This window comes from Carica papaya, chromosome 5 (assembly GCF_054855325.1).
Source record: "Carica papaya isolate Zhongbai chromosome 5, ASM5485532v1, whole genome shotgun sequence".
In the NCBI taxonomy this organism is placed as follows: Eukaryota; Viridiplantae; Streptophyta; class Magnoliopsida; order Brassicales; family Caricaceae; genus Carica; species Carica papaya.
In genome coordinates this window covers 27777359-27791402 of record NC_142313.1, presented here as the reverse complement: position 1 = coordinate 27791402, position 14044 = coordinate 27777359, and the positions used below count along the sequence as shown (strand labels likewise).

At 46.2% G+C, this 14044-nt stretch overlaps 2 non-coding genes and 18 pseudogenes across 2 annotated transcripts; all 20 read right to left on the bottom strand.

The window, feature by feature from the left end:
• Nucleotides 1–101: 101 nt before the first annotated feature.
• LOC148257687 (5S ribosomal RNA) lies at nt 102–220 on the bottom strand (annotated as a pseudogene).
• Nucleotides 221–1104: 884 nt separating this feature from the next.
• LOC148257686 (5S ribosomal RNA) lies at nt 1105–1223 on the bottom strand (annotated as a pseudogene).
• A 205-nt stretch (nt 1224–1428) lies between these two features.
• On the bottom strand, nt 1429–1547 carry LOC148257685 (5S ribosomal RNA). Its single transcript, XR_015821078.1, has one exon. It is a non-coding gene; the product is annotated as a 5S ribosomal RNA (ribosomal RNA).
• A 563-nt stretch (nt 1548–2110) lies between these two features.
• Nucleotides 2111–2229, bottom strand: LOC148257684 (5S ribosomal RNA; annotated as a pseudogene).
• An 883-nt stretch (nt 2230–3112) lies between these two features.
• LOC148257683 (5S ribosomal RNA) lies at nt 3113–3231 on the bottom strand. Its single transcript, XR_015820577.1, has one exon. It is a non-coding gene; the product is annotated as a 5S ribosomal RNA (ribosomal RNA).
• A 204-nt stretch (nt 3232–3435) lies between these two features.
• LOC148257682 (5S ribosomal RNA) lies at nt 3436–3554 on the bottom strand (annotated as a pseudogene).
• Nucleotides 3555–4798: 1244 nt separating this feature from the next.
• LOC148257681 (5S ribosomal RNA) lies at nt 4799–4917 on the bottom strand (annotated as a pseudogene).
• Nucleotides 4918–6194: 1277 nt separating this feature from the next.
• Nucleotides 6195–6313, bottom strand: LOC148257680 (5S ribosomal RNA; annotated as a pseudogene).
• A 205-nt stretch (nt 6314–6518) lies between these two features.
• Nucleotides 6519–6637, bottom strand: LOC148257679 (5S ribosomal RNA; annotated as a pseudogene).
• A 559-nt stretch (nt 6638–7196) lies between these two features.
• LOC148257678 (5S ribosomal RNA) lies at nt 7197–7315 on the bottom strand (annotated as a pseudogene).
• A 561-nt stretch (nt 7316–7876) lies between these two features.
• LOC148257677 (5S ribosomal RNA) lies at nt 7877–7995 on the bottom strand (annotated as a pseudogene).
• Nucleotides 7996–8203: 208 nt separating this feature from the next.
• LOC148257676 (5S ribosomal RNA) lies at nt 8204–8322 on the bottom strand (annotated as a pseudogene).
• An 884-nt stretch (nt 8323–9206) lies between these two features.
• Nucleotides 9207–9325, bottom strand: LOC148257675 (5S ribosomal RNA; annotated as a pseudogene).
• A 204-nt stretch (nt 9326–9529) lies between these two features.
• LOC148257674 (5S ribosomal RNA) lies at nt 9530–9648 on the bottom strand (annotated as a pseudogene).
• A 559-nt stretch (nt 9649–10207) lies between these two features.
• LOC148257673 (5S ribosomal RNA) lies at nt 10208–10326 on the bottom strand (annotated as a pseudogene).
• A 794-nt stretch (nt 10327–11120) lies between these two features.
• On the bottom strand, nt 11121–11239 carry LOC148257672 (5S ribosomal RNA; annotated as a pseudogene).
• Nucleotides 11240–11443: 204 nt separating this feature from the next.
• Nucleotides 11444–11562, bottom strand: LOC148257671 (5S ribosomal RNA; annotated as a pseudogene).
• Nucleotides 11563–12121: 559 nt separating this feature from the next.
• LOC148257670 (5S ribosomal RNA) lies at nt 12122–12240 on the bottom strand (annotated as a pseudogene).
• A 562-nt stretch (nt 12241–12802) lies between these two features.
• LOC148257669 (5S ribosomal RNA) lies at nt 12803–12921 on the bottom strand (annotated as a pseudogene).
• A 559-nt stretch (nt 12922–13480) lies between these two features.
• Nucleotides 13481–13599, bottom strand: LOC148257668 (5S ribosomal RNA; annotated as a pseudogene).
• Nucleotides 13600–14044: the final 445 nt, after the last annotated feature.

Sequence of the window (14044 nt, the reverse complement as noted above, 5' to 3'; positions counted from 1 at the left end):
GTAAAATGCCACGGCGCCGTGACTCACATTTGTGAATAAATCTGCGGACCATAATTAAAGTCGCGCGTAAAGTCGAACGGCACATCTGAAAAAAAAGAAAATGGGTGCAACACGAGAACTTCCCAGGAGGTAACCCATCATTGTACTACTTTCACCAAAGCGCACTTAACTGCGGAGTTCTGATGGGATCCGATGCATTTGTTCTGGTGTGACTGCACCTGTTTAATTCTGCGCTGCAAATACATAAACTCCTTCACCTTTCTTCCCCCTCCCGTCATTTGTTTCCTTGTGCGTTCACACTGCACCTCTCCTTCTCGTTCTAATATCGATTAAAATGCCCCTGATTCTTGACTCACATTTGCCTATAAACCAGTGGACCATAGTTCCAGCCGCGCGTAACGTCGAACGACCCATCTTAAAAAAAATTGTTGCGATACGAGGACTTCCTAAGAGGTCACCCATCCGAGTGCTACTCTCGCCCAAGCACACTTAACTGCGGAGTTCTGATGGGATCCAGTGCATTAGTGCTCGTATGATGCCACTTGTTTAATTTTGCGCTTCAAATACATACACTCCTTCTCTTTTCTTCCTCCTCCCGTCATTTGTTTCCTTGTGCGTGCGCACTGCACCTCCCGTACTCGTTCTAATATCAAGTAAAATGCCACGGCGCCGTGACTCACATTTGCGAATAAACCTGCGGACCATAAATCAAGTTGCGCGTAACGTCGAAAGAATCATCTGCAAAAAGATGGGTGCAACACGAGGACCTCCCAAGAAAATGGGTGAAATATAAGGACTTAGTAGGAGGTCACCCATCCGAGTACTTTTCTCGCCAAAGCACCCTTAACTGCGGAGTTCTGATAGAATCCGTTGCATTAGTGCTGGTATGATCCCTCATGTTTCATTCTGCACTGCAAATACATAGACTCTTTCTCCTTCCATCCCCCCTCCCTTCATTTGTTTCCTTGTGCTTGCACTTTGCATCTCTCTTTCTCGTTCTAATATCAAGTAATATGCCCCGGCACCGTGACTCACCTTTGCAAATGAACCAGCGGTTTATAATTCTATTCGCGCGTAACATCGAACAACCCATCCGAAAAAAAAGAGGTTCAACACGAGGGCTTCCCAAGTTGTCACCCATCCCAGTACTACTCTCGCCCAAGCACACTTAACTGCGGAGTTCTGATGGGATCCGGAGCTTTAGTGCTGGTATGATCGCACCTTTTTAATTTCGTGCTGCAAATACATACACTCCTTCTCCTTTCTTCCCCCTCTCGTCATTTGTTTCCTTGTGCGTTCACACTTTACCTCTCATTCTCGTTCTAATATCGATTAAAATGCCCCTGCTTCTTGACTCACATTTGCGTATAAACCAGCAGACCCAAGATCCAGACGCGCGTAACGTCGAACGACCCGTCTGAAAAAAAATTGGTGCGACACGAGGACTTCCCAAGAGGTCACCCATCCGAGTACTAATCTCGCCCAAGCACACTTCACTGCGGAGTTCTGATGGGATCCGGTGCATTAGTGCTGGTATGATCGCACCTGTTTAATTTTGCGCTGCAAATACATAAACTCATTCCCCTTTCTTCCCCCTCCCGTCATTTGTTTCCTTGTGCATGCGCACTGGACCTCCCGTTCTCGTTCTAATATCAAGTAAAATGCCACAGCGCCGTGACTCACATTTGCGAATAAACCTGAGGACCATAATTCAAGTCGCGCATAACGTCGAAAGAATCATCTGCAAAAAAATGGGTGCAACACGAGGACTTCACAAGAAAATGGGTGAAATATAAGGACTTCGCAGGAGGTAACCCATGCTAGTACTACTCTCGCCCAAGCACCCTTACCTACGGAGTTCTGATAGAATCCGTTGCATTAGTGCTGGTATGATCGCACCTGTTTCATTTCGCGCTGCAAAAACATACACTCCTTCTCCTTTCTTCCCCCTCCCATCATTTGTTTCCTTGTGCGTGCGCACTACACCTTTCGTTCTCGTTCAAATATCAAGTAAAATGCCACCGCGCCGTGACTCACATTTGTGAATAAATCTGTGGACCATAATTAAAATCCCGCGTAACGTCGAACGGCACATCTGAAGAAAAGAAAATGGGTGCAACATGAGAACTTCTCAGGAGGTAACCCATTATTGTACTACTTTCACCAAAGCACACTTAACTACGGAGTTCTGATGGGATCTGGTGCATTTGTGCTGGTGTGACCGCACCTGTTTAGTTTTGTGCTGAAGATACATACACTCCTTCTTCCCTCCCCCCCTCCCATCATTAGTTTCCTTATGCGTTCACACTGCACCTCTCCTTCTCGTTCTAATATCGATTAAAATGCCCCTGATTCTTGACTCACATTTACGTATAAACCAGCGGACCATAGTTCCAGTCGCGCGTAACGTCGAATGACCATTCTGAAAAAAAATTGTTGCGATACGAGGACTTCCCAAGAGGTCACCCATCCGAGTACTATTCTCACCCAAGGACACTTAACTGCAAAGTTCTGATGGGATCCAGTGCAGTAGTGCTAGTATGATGCCACTTGTTTAATTTTGCGCTTCAAATATATACACTCATTCTCTTTTCTTCCTCCTCCCGTCATTTGTTTCCTTTTGCGTGCGCACTGCACCTCCCGTACTCGTTCTAATATAAAGTAAAATGTCACGGCGCCGTGACTCACATTTGCGAATAAACCTGCGGACCATAAATCAAGTTGCGCGTAACGTCGAAAGAATCATCTGCAAAAAGATGGGTGCAACACGAGGACCTCCCAAGAAAATGGGTGAAATATAAGGACTTCACAGGAGGTCACCCATCCGAGAACTTTTCTCGCCCAAGCACCCTTAACTGCGGAGTTCTGATAGAATCCGTTGCATTAGTGCTGGTATGATCCCTAATGTTTCATTCTGTACTGCAAATACATACACTCTTTCTCCTTCTATCCCCCCTCCCGTCATTTGTTTCCTTGTACGTGCACTCTACATCTCTCTTTCTCGTTCTAATATCAAGTAATATTCCCCGGCACCGTGACTCACCTTTGCAAATGAACCAGCGGTTTATAATTCCATTCGCGCGTAACGTCGAAAAACCCATCCGAAAAAAAATAGGTGCAACACGAGGGCTTCCCAAGTGGTCACCCATCCGAGTACTACTCTCGCCCAAGCACACTTAACTGCGGAGTTCTGATGGGATCCAGGGCTTTAGTGCTGGTAAGATCGCACCTGTTTAAATTCGCGCTGCAAATACATACACTCCTTCTACTTTCTTCCCCCTCCCGTCATTTGTTTCCTTGTGTGTTCACACTTCACCTCTCATTCTCGTTCTAATATCGATTAAAATGCCCCTGCTTCTTGACTCACATTTGCGTATAAACCAGCGGACCCTAGTTCCAGACGCGCGTAACGTCGAACAACCCGTCTGAAAAAAATTGGTGCGACACGAGGACTTCCCAGGAGTTCACCCATCCGAGTACTAATCTCGCCCAAGCACACTTCACTGCGGAGTTCTGATGGCATCCGGTGCATTAGTGATGGTATGATCCCACCTGTTTAATTTCGCGCTGCAAATACATAAACTCATTGCCCTTTCTTCCCCCTCCCGTCATTTGTTTCTTTGTGCGTGCGCACTGTACCTTCCGTTCTCATTCTAATATCAAGTAAAATGCTACAGCGCCGTGACTCACATTTGCGAATAAACCTGAGGACCATAATTCAAGTCGCGCGTAAAGTCGAAAGAATCATCTGCAAAAAAATGGGTGCAACACGAGGACTTCACAAGAAAATGGGTGACATATAAGGACTTCGCAGGAGGTAACCCATGCTAGTACTACTCTCGCCAAAGCACCCTTACCTACGGAGTTCTGATAGAATCCGTTGCATTTGTGATGGTTTGATCGCACCTGTTTCATTTCGTGCTGAAAATACATACACTCCTTCTCCTTCCCTCATTCTCCCATCAATTGTTTCCTTGTGCGTTCACACTGCACCTCTCCTTCTCGTTCTAATATCGATTAAAATGCCCCTGCTTCTTGACTCACATTTGCGTATAAACCAGCGGACACGAGTTCCAATCGCACGTAACGTCGAATGACCCGTCTGAAAAAAAAATTGTTGCGACACGAGGACTTCCCAGGAGGTCACCCATCCGAGTACTACTCTCGCCCAAGCACACTTAACTGCAGGGTTCTGATGGGATCCAGTGCATTAGCGCTTGTATGATGCCACTTATTTAATTTTGCGCTTCAAATACATATACTCCTTCTCTTTTCTTCCTCCTCCCGTCATTTGTTTCCTTGTGCGTGCGCACTGCACCTCCCGTACTCGTTCTAATATCAAGTAAAATGCCACGGCCCTGTGACTCACATTTGCGAATAAACTTGCTGACCATAAATCAAGTCGCGCATAACGTCGAAAGAATCATCTGCAAAAAGATGGATGCAACACGAGGACCTCTCAAAAAAATTGGTGAAATAAAAGGACTTCGCAGGAGGTCACCCATCCTAGTGCTACTCTCGCCCAAGCACCCTTAACTTGTGGAGTTCTGACAGAATCCGTTGCATTAGTGCTGGTATGATTGCTCATGTTTAATTCTGCGCTGCAAATACATACACTTTTTCTCCCTCCATCCCCCCTCCCGTCTTTTGTTTCCTTGTGCGTGCGCACTGCACCTCTCGTTCTCGTTCAGATATCAAGTAAAATGCCACGGCGCCGTGACTCACATTTGCGAATAAATCTGCGGACCATAATTAAAGTCGTGCGTAACGTCGAACGACACATCTGAAAAAAAGAAAATGGGTGCAACACAAGAACTTCCCACGAGGTAACCCATCATTGTACTACTTTCACCAAAGCACACTTAACTACGGAGTTCTGATGGGATCCGGTGCATTTATGCTGGTATGATCGCACCTGTTTAATTTCGCGCTGCAAATACATAAACTCCTTCTCCTTTCTTCCCCCTCCCGTCACTTGTTTCCTTGTGCGTGCGCACTGCACCTATCGTTCTCGTTCAAATATCAGGTAAAATGCCACAGCGCCGTGACTCACATTTGCGAATAAATCTACGGGCCATAATTAAATTCGCGCGTAACGTCGAATGGCACATCTGAAAAAAAGAAGATGGGTGCATCACGAGGACTTCACATGAAAATGGGTGAAATATAAGGACTTCACAGGAGGTAACCCATGCTAGTACTACTCTCGCCTAAGCACCCTTACCTACGGAGTTTTGATGGGATCCAGTGCATTAGTGCGGGAATGATGCCACTTGTTTAATTTTGCGCTTCAAATACATACACTCTTTCTCTTTTCTTCCTCCTCCCGTCATTTGTTTTCTTGTGCGTGCGCACTGCACCTCCCGTACTCCTTCTAATATCAAGTAAAATGCCACGGCGCCGTGACTCACATTTGCGAATAAACCTGCGAACCATAAATCAAGTCACCCGTAACGTCGAAAGAATCATCTGCAAAAAAATGGGTGCAACACGAGGATCTCCCAAGAAAAAGGGTGAAATATAAGGACTTCGCAGGAGGTCACCCATCCGAGTACTTTTCTCGCCCAAGCACCCTTAACTGCGGAGTTTTGATAGAATACGTTGCATTAGTGCTGGTATGATCCCTCATGTTTCATTCTGCACTGCAAATACATACACTCTTTCTCCTTCCATCCCCCGTCCCGTCATTTTTTTCCTTGTGCGTGCGCACTGTACCTCTCGTTCTCATTCAAATATCAAGTAAAATGCCATGGTGCCGTGACTCACCTTTGCAAATGAACCAGCAGTTTAGAATTCCATTCACGCGTAGCGTTGAACAACCCATTTGAAAAAAAATAGGTGCAACACGAGGACTTCCTAAGAAAATGGGTGAAATATAAGGACTTCGCAGGAGGTGACCCATCCTAGTGCTACTTTCTCTCAAGCACCCTGAACTTGCGGAGTTCTGATAGAATCCGTTGCATTGGTGCTGGTATGATTGCTCATGTTTCATTCTGCGCTGCAAATACATACACTTTTTCGCCCTCCATCCCCCCTCCCGTCATTTGTTTCCTTGTGCGTGCACTCTGCATCTCTCATTCTCTTTCTAATATCGATTAAAATGCCCCTGCTTCTTGACTCACATTTGCGTATAAACCAATGGACCCTAGTTTCAGTTGCGCGTAACGTCGAACGACCCGTCTGAAAAAAAAAAATTAGTGCGACACGAGAACTTCCCAGGAGGTCAACCATCCGAGTACTACTCTTGCCCAAGCACACTTAATTGCAGAGTTCTGATGGGATCCGGTGCATTAGTGCTGGTATGATCGCACCTGTTTAATTTCGCGTTGCAAATACATAAACTCCTTCTCCTTTCTTCCCCCTCCCGTCATTTGTTTCCTTGTGCGTTCACACTTCACCTCTCATTCTCGTTCTAATATCTATTAAAATGCCTCTGCTTCTTGACTCACATTTGCGTATAAACCAGCGGACCCTAGTTCCAGACGAGCGAAACGTCGAACGACCCATCTGAAAAAAAATTGGTGCGACACGAGGACTTCCCAGGAGGTCACCCATCCGAGTACTAATCTCGCCCAAGCACACTTCACTGCGGAGTTCTGATGGGATCCGCTACATTAGTGCTGGTATGATCGCAGCTATTTAATTTCGCACTGCAAATACATAAACTCATTCCCCTTTCTTCCCCCTCCCGTCATTTGTTTCCTTGTGCGTTCGCACTGCACCTCCCGTTCTCGTTCTAATATCAAGTAAAATGCTACAGCACCGTGACTCACATTTGCGAATAAACCTGAGGACCATAATTCAAGTCGCGCGTAACGTCGAAAGAATCATCTGCAAAAAAATGGGTGCAACACGAGGACTTCACAAGAAAATAGGTGAAATATAAGGACTTCGCAGGAGGTAACCCATGCTAGTACTACTCTCGCCCAAGCACCCTTACCTACGGTGTTCTGATAGAATCCGTTGCATTAGTGTTGGTATGATCGCACCTGTTTCATTTCGTGCTGAAAATACATACACTCCTTCTCCTTCCCTCCCCCTCCCATCAATTGTTTCCTTGTGCATTCACACTGCACCTCTCCTTCTCGTTCTAATATCGATTAAAATGCCCCTGCTTCTTGACTCACATTTGCGTATAAACAAGCGGACCCCAGTTCCAGTCGCGCGTAACGTCGAACGACCCGTCTGAAAAAAAATTGGTGCGACACGAGGACTTCCCAGGAGGTCACCCATTCGAGTACTACTCTCACCCAAGCACACTTAACTGCGGAGTTCTGATGGGATCCGGTGCATTAGTGCTGGTATGATCGCAATCGTTTAATTCTGTGCTGCAAATAAATTAACTCCTTCTCCTTTCTTCCCCCTCCCGTCATTTGTTTCCTTGTGCGTGCGCACTGCACCTCCCGTGCTCGTTCTAATATCAAGTAAAAATCTACGGTGCCGTGACTCACATTTGCGAATAATCCTGAGGACCATAATTCAAGTCGCGCGTATCGTCAAAAGAATCATCTGCAAAAAAATGTGTGCAACACGAGGACTTCCAAAGAAAATGGGTGAAATATAAGGACTTCGCAGGAGGTCACCCATCCTAGTGCTACTCTCGCCCAAGCACCCTTAACTTGCGGAGTTCTAATAGAATCCGTTGCACTTGTGCTGGTATGATTGCTCATGTTTCATTCTGCGCTGCAAATACATACACTTTTTCTCCCTCTATCCCCCCTCCCATTATTTGTTTCCTTGTGCGTGCACTCTGCATCTCTCCTTCTCGTTCTAATATTGATTAAAATGCCCCTGCTTCTTGACTCACATTTGCGTATAAACCAGTGGACCCTAGTTCCAGTCGCGCGTAACGTCGAACGACCCGTCTGAAAAAAAAATAGTGCTTCAGGAGGACTTCCCAGGAGGTCACCCATCTGAGTACTACTCTCGCCCAAGCACACTTAACTGCAGAGTTCTAATGGGATCCGGTGCATTAGTTCTGGTATGAACGCACCTGTTTAATTTTGCGCTGTAAATACATAAACTCCTTCTCCTTTCTTCCCCCTCCCGTCATTTGTTTCCTTGTGCGTACGCACTGCACCTCTCGTTCTTGTTCAAATATCAAGTAAAATGCCACGGCGCCGTGACTCACATTTGCGAATAAATCTACGGACCATAATTAAAGTCGCGCGTAACGTCGAATGGCACATCTGGAAAAAAAAAATGGGTGCAACACGAGAACTTCCCAGGAGGTAACCCATCATTGTACTACTTTCGCCAAAGCACACTTAACTGTGGAGTTCTGATGGGATCCGGTGCATTTGTGCTGGTGTGACCGCACCTGTTTAATTTCGTGCTGAAAATACATGCACTCCTTCTTCCCTCCCCCCCTTCCATCATTTGTTTCCTTGTGCGTTCACACTGCACCTCTCCTTCTCGTTCTAATATCGATTAAAATGCCCCTGATTCTTGACTCACATTTGCGTATAAGCCAGCGAACCATAGTTCCAGTTGCGCGTAATGTCGAACGATCCATCTAAAAAAAAAATTGTTGCGATAGGAGGACTTCCCAAGAGGCCACCCATCCGAGTATTAATCTCGCCCAAGTACACTTAACTGCAGAGTTTTGATGGGATCTAGTGCATTAGTGCTGGTATGATGCCACTTGTTTAATTTTACGCTTCAAATACATGCACTCCTTCTCTTTTCTTCCTCCTCCCGTCATTTGTTTTCTTGTGCGTGCGCACTGCACCTCCCGTACTTGTTTTAATATCAAGTAAAATGCCACGGCACCGTGACTCATATTTGCGAATAAACCTGCGGACTATAAATCAAGTCACGCGTAACGTCGAAAGAATCATCTGCAAAAAGATGGGTGCAACACGAGGACCTCCCAAGAAAATGGGTGAAATATAAGTACCTCGCAGGAGGTCACCCATCCGAGTACTTTTCACTCCCAAGCACCCTTAACTGCGGAGTTCTGATAGAATCCGTTGCATTAGTGCTGGTATGATCCCTCATGTTTCATTCTGCACTGCAAATACATACACTCTTTCTCCTCCCATCCCCCCTCCCGTCATTTATTTCCTTGTGCATGCACTCTGCATCTCTCTTTCTCGTTCTAATATCAAGTAATATGCCCCGGCACCGTGACTCACCTTTGAAAATGAACCAGCGGTTTATAATTCCGTTCGCGCGTAACGTCGAACAACCCATCCGAAAAAAAATAGGTGCAACACGAGGGCTTCCCAAGTGGTCACCGATCCGAGTACTACTCTCACCCAAGCACACTTAACTGCGGAGTTCTGATGGGATCCGGAGCTTTAGTGCTGGTTTGATCGCATCTGTTTACTTTCGCACTGTAAATACATACACTCCTTCTCCTTTCTTCCCCCTCCGTCATTTGTTTCCTTGTTCGTTCACACTTCATCTCTCATTCTCGTTCTAATATCGATTAAAATGCCCCTGCTTCTTGACTCACATTTGCGTATAAACCAGCGGACCCTAGATCTAAACGCGCGTAACGTCGAACGACCCGTCTGAAAAAAAATTGGTGCGACACGAAGATTTCCCAGGAGGTCACCCATCCGAGTACTAATATCGCCCAAGCACACTTAACTGCGGAGTTCTGATGGGATCCAGTGCATTAGTGCTGGAATGATAGCACCTGTTTAATTTTGCGCTGCAAATACATAAATTCATTCCCATTTCTTCCCCCTCCCGTCATTTGTTTCCTTGTGCGTGGGCACTGCACCTCCCGTTCTCGTTCTAATATCAAGTAAAATGCTACAGCGCCGTGACTCACATTTGCGAATAAACCTGAGGAGCATAATTCAAGTCGCGCGTAACGTCGAAAGAATCATCTGCAAAAAAATGGGTGCAACACGAGGACTTCACAAGAAAATGGGTGAAATATAAGGACTTCGCAGGAGGTAACCCATGCTAGTACTACTCTCGCCCAAGCACCCTTACCTACGGAGTTCTGATAGAATCCATTGCATTAGTGCTGGTATGATCGCACCTGTTTCATTTCGCGCTGAAAATACATACACTCCTTCTCCTTCCCTCCCCCTCCCATCAATTGTTTCCTTGTGCGTTCACACTGCACCTCTCCTTCTCGTTCTAATATCGATTAAAATGCCCCTGCTTCTTGACTCACATTTGCGTATAAACCAGCGGACCCTAATTCTAGTCGCGCGTAACGTCGAACGACCCGTCTGAAAAAAAATTGGTGCGACACAAAGACTTCCTAGGAGGTCACCAATCCGAGTAGTACTCTCGCCAAAGCACACTTAACTGCGGAGTTCTGATGGGATCCGGTGCATTAGTGCTGGTATGATCGCACCCGTTTAATTCCGCGCTGTAAATACATAAACTCCTTCTCCTTTCTTCCCCCTCCCGTCATTTGTTTCCTTGTGCGTGCGCACTGCACCTCCCGTGCTCGTTCTAATATAAAGTAAAATTGGTGCGACACAAAGACTTCCCAAGAGGCCACCCATCCGAGTATTAATCTCACCCAAGTACACTTAACTGCAGAGTTTTGATGGGATCTAGTGCATTAGTGCTGGTATGATGCCACTTGTTTAATTTTACGCTTCAAATACATGCACTCCTTCTCTTTTCTTCCTCCTCCCGTCATTTGTTTTCTTGTGCGTGCGCACTGCACCTCCCGTACTTGTTTTAATATCAAGTAAAATGCCACGGCACCGTGACTCATATTTGCGAATAAACCTGCGGACCATAAATCAAGTCACGCGTAACGTCGAAAGAATCATCTGCAAAAAGATGGGTGCAACACGAGGACCTCCCAAGAAAATGGGTGAAATATAAGTACCTCGCAGGAGGTCACCCATCCGAGTACTTTTCACTCCCAAGCACCCTTAACTGCGGAGTTCTGATAGAATCCGTTGCATTAGTGCTGGTGTGATCCCTCATGTTTCATTCTGCACTGCAAATACATACACTCTTTCTCCTCCCATCCCCCCTCCCGTCATTTGTTTCCTTGTGCGTGCACTCTGCATCTCTCTTTCTCGTTCTAATATCAAGTAATATGCCCCGGCACCGTGACTCACCTTTGAAAATGAACCAGCGGTTTATAATTCCGTTCGCGCGTAACGTCGAACAACCCATCCGAAAAAAAATAGGTGCAACACGAGGGCTTCCCAAGTGGTCACCGATCCGAGTACTACTCTCACCCAAGCACACTTAACTGCGGAGTTCTGATGGGATCCGGAGCTTTAGTGCTGGTTTGATCGCATCTGTTTACTTTCGCGCTGTAAATACATACACTCCTTCTCCTTTCTTCCCCCTCCGTCATTTGTTTCCTTGTTCGTTCACACTTCATCTCTCATTCTCGTTCTAATATCGATTAAAATGCCCCTGCTTCTTGACTCACATTTGCGTATAAACCAGCGGACCCTAGATCTAGACGCGCGTAACGTCGAACGACCCGTCTGAAAAAAAATTGGTGCGACACGAAGATTTCCCAGGAGGTCACCCATCCGAGTACTAATATCGCCCAAGCACACTTAACTGCGGAGTTCTGATGGGATCCAGTGCATTAGTGCTAGAATGATAGCACCTGTTTAATTTCGCGCTGCAAATACATAAATTCATTCCCATTTCTTCCCCCTCCCGTCATTTGTTTCCTTGTGCGTGGGCACTGCACCTCCCGTTCTCGTTCTAATATCAAGTAAAATGCTACAGCGCCGTGACTCACATTTGCGAATAAACCTGAGGACCATAATTCAAGTCGCGCGTAACGTTGAAAGAATCATCTACAAAAAAATGGGTGCAACACGAGGACGTCACAAGAAAATGGGTGAAATATAAGGACTTCGCAGGAGGTAACCCATGCTAGTACTACTCTCGCCCAAGCACCCTTACCTACGGAGTTATGATAGAATCCATTGCATTAGTGCTGGTATGATCGCACCTGTTTCATTTCGCGCTGAAAATACATACACTCCTTCTCCTTCCCTCCCCCTCCCATCAATTGTTTCCTTGTGCGTTCACACTGCACCTCTCCTTCTCGTTCTAATATCGATTAAAATGCCCCTGCTTCTTGACTCACATTTGCGTATAAACCAGCAGACCCTAGTTCTAGTCGCGCGTAACGTCGAACGACCCGTCTGAAAAAAAATTGGTGCGACACAAAGACTTCCTAGGAGGTCACCAATCCGAGTAGTACTCTCGCCAAAGCACACTTAACTGCGGAGTTCTGATGGGATCAGGTGCATTAGTGCTGGTATGATCGCACCCGTTTAATTCCGCGCTGTAAATACATAAACTCCTTCTCCTTTCTTCCCCCTCCCGTCATTTGTTTCTTTGTGCGTGCGCACTGCACCTCCCGTGCTCGTTCTAATATAAAGTAAAATGCTACGGTGCCGTGACTCACTTTTGCGAATAAACCTGAGGACCATAATTCAAATCGCTCGTATCGTCGAAAGAATCATCTGCAAAAAAATGAGTGCAACACGAGGACTTCCTAAGAAAATAGGTGAAATATAAGGACTTCGCAGGAGGTCACCCATCCTAGTGCTACTCTCGCCCAAGCACCCTTAACTTGCGGAGTTCTGATAGAATCCGTTGCATTGGTGCTGGTATGATTGCTCATATTTCATTCTGCGCTGCAAATACATACACTTTTTCTCCCTCCATCCCCCCTCCCGTCATTTGTTTCCTTGTGCGTGCACTCTGCATCTCTCCTTCTCGTTCTAATATCGATTAAAATGTCCCTGCTTCTTGACTCACATTTGCGTATAAACCAGCGGACCCTAGTTCCAGACGCGCGTAACGTCGAACGACCCGTCTGAAAAAAAAATTGGTGTGACACGAGGACTTCCCAAGAGGTCACCCATCCGAGTACTAATCTCGCCCAAGCACACTTCACTGCGGAGTTCTGATGGGATCTGGTGCATTAATGCTGGTATGATCGCACCTGTTTAATTTCGGGCTGCAAATACATAAACTCATTCCCCTTTCTTCCCCCTCCCGTCATTTGTTTCCTTGTGCGTGCGCACTGCACCTCCCGTTCTCGTTCTAATATCAAGTAAAATGCTACAGCGCCGTGACTCACATCTGCGAATAAACCTGAGGACCATAATTCAAGTTGCGCGTAACATCGAAAGAATCATCTGCAAAAAAATGGGTGCAACACGAGGACTTCACAAGAAAATGGGTCAAATATAAGGACTTCGCAGGAGGTAACCCATGCTAGTACTACTCTCGCCCAAGCACCCTTACCTACGGAGTTCTGATAGAATCCGTTGCATTAGTACTGGTATGATCGCACCTGTTTCATTTCGTGCTGAAAATACATACACTCCTTCTCCTTCCCTCCCCCTCCCATCAATTGTTTCCTTGTGCGTTCACATTGCACCTCTCCTTCCCGTTCTAATATCGATTAAAATGGCCCTGCTTCTTGACTCAGATTTGAGTATAAACCAGCGGACCACAGTTCCAGTCGCGCGTAACGTCGAACGACCCGTTTAAAAATAAATTGGTGCGACACGAGGACTTCCCAGGAGGTCACCCATCCGAGTACTACTCTCGCCTAAGCACATTTTACTGCGGAGTTCTGATGGGATCCGGTGCATTAGTGCTGGTATGATCACACCCGTTTAATTCTGCGCTGCAAATACATAAACTCCTTCTCCTTTCTTCCCGCTGCCGTCATTTGTTTCCTTGTGCGTGCGCACTGCACCTCCCGTGCTCGTTCTAATATCAAGTAAAATGCTACGGTGTCGTGACTCACATTTGTGAATAAACCTGAGGACCATAATTCAAGTCGCGCGTATCGTCGAAAGAATCATCTGCAAAAAAATGGGTGCAACACGAGGACTTCCTAAGAAAATGGGTGAAATATAAGGACTTCGCAGGAGGTCACCCATCCTAGTGCTACTCTCGCCCAAGCACTCTTAACTTGGGGAGTTCTGACAGAATCCGTTGTATTGGTGCTGGTATGATTGCTCCTGTTTCATTATGCGCTGCAAATACTTACACTTTTTCTCCCTCCATCCCCCCGCCCGTCATTTGTTTCCTTGTGCGTGCACTCTGCATCTCT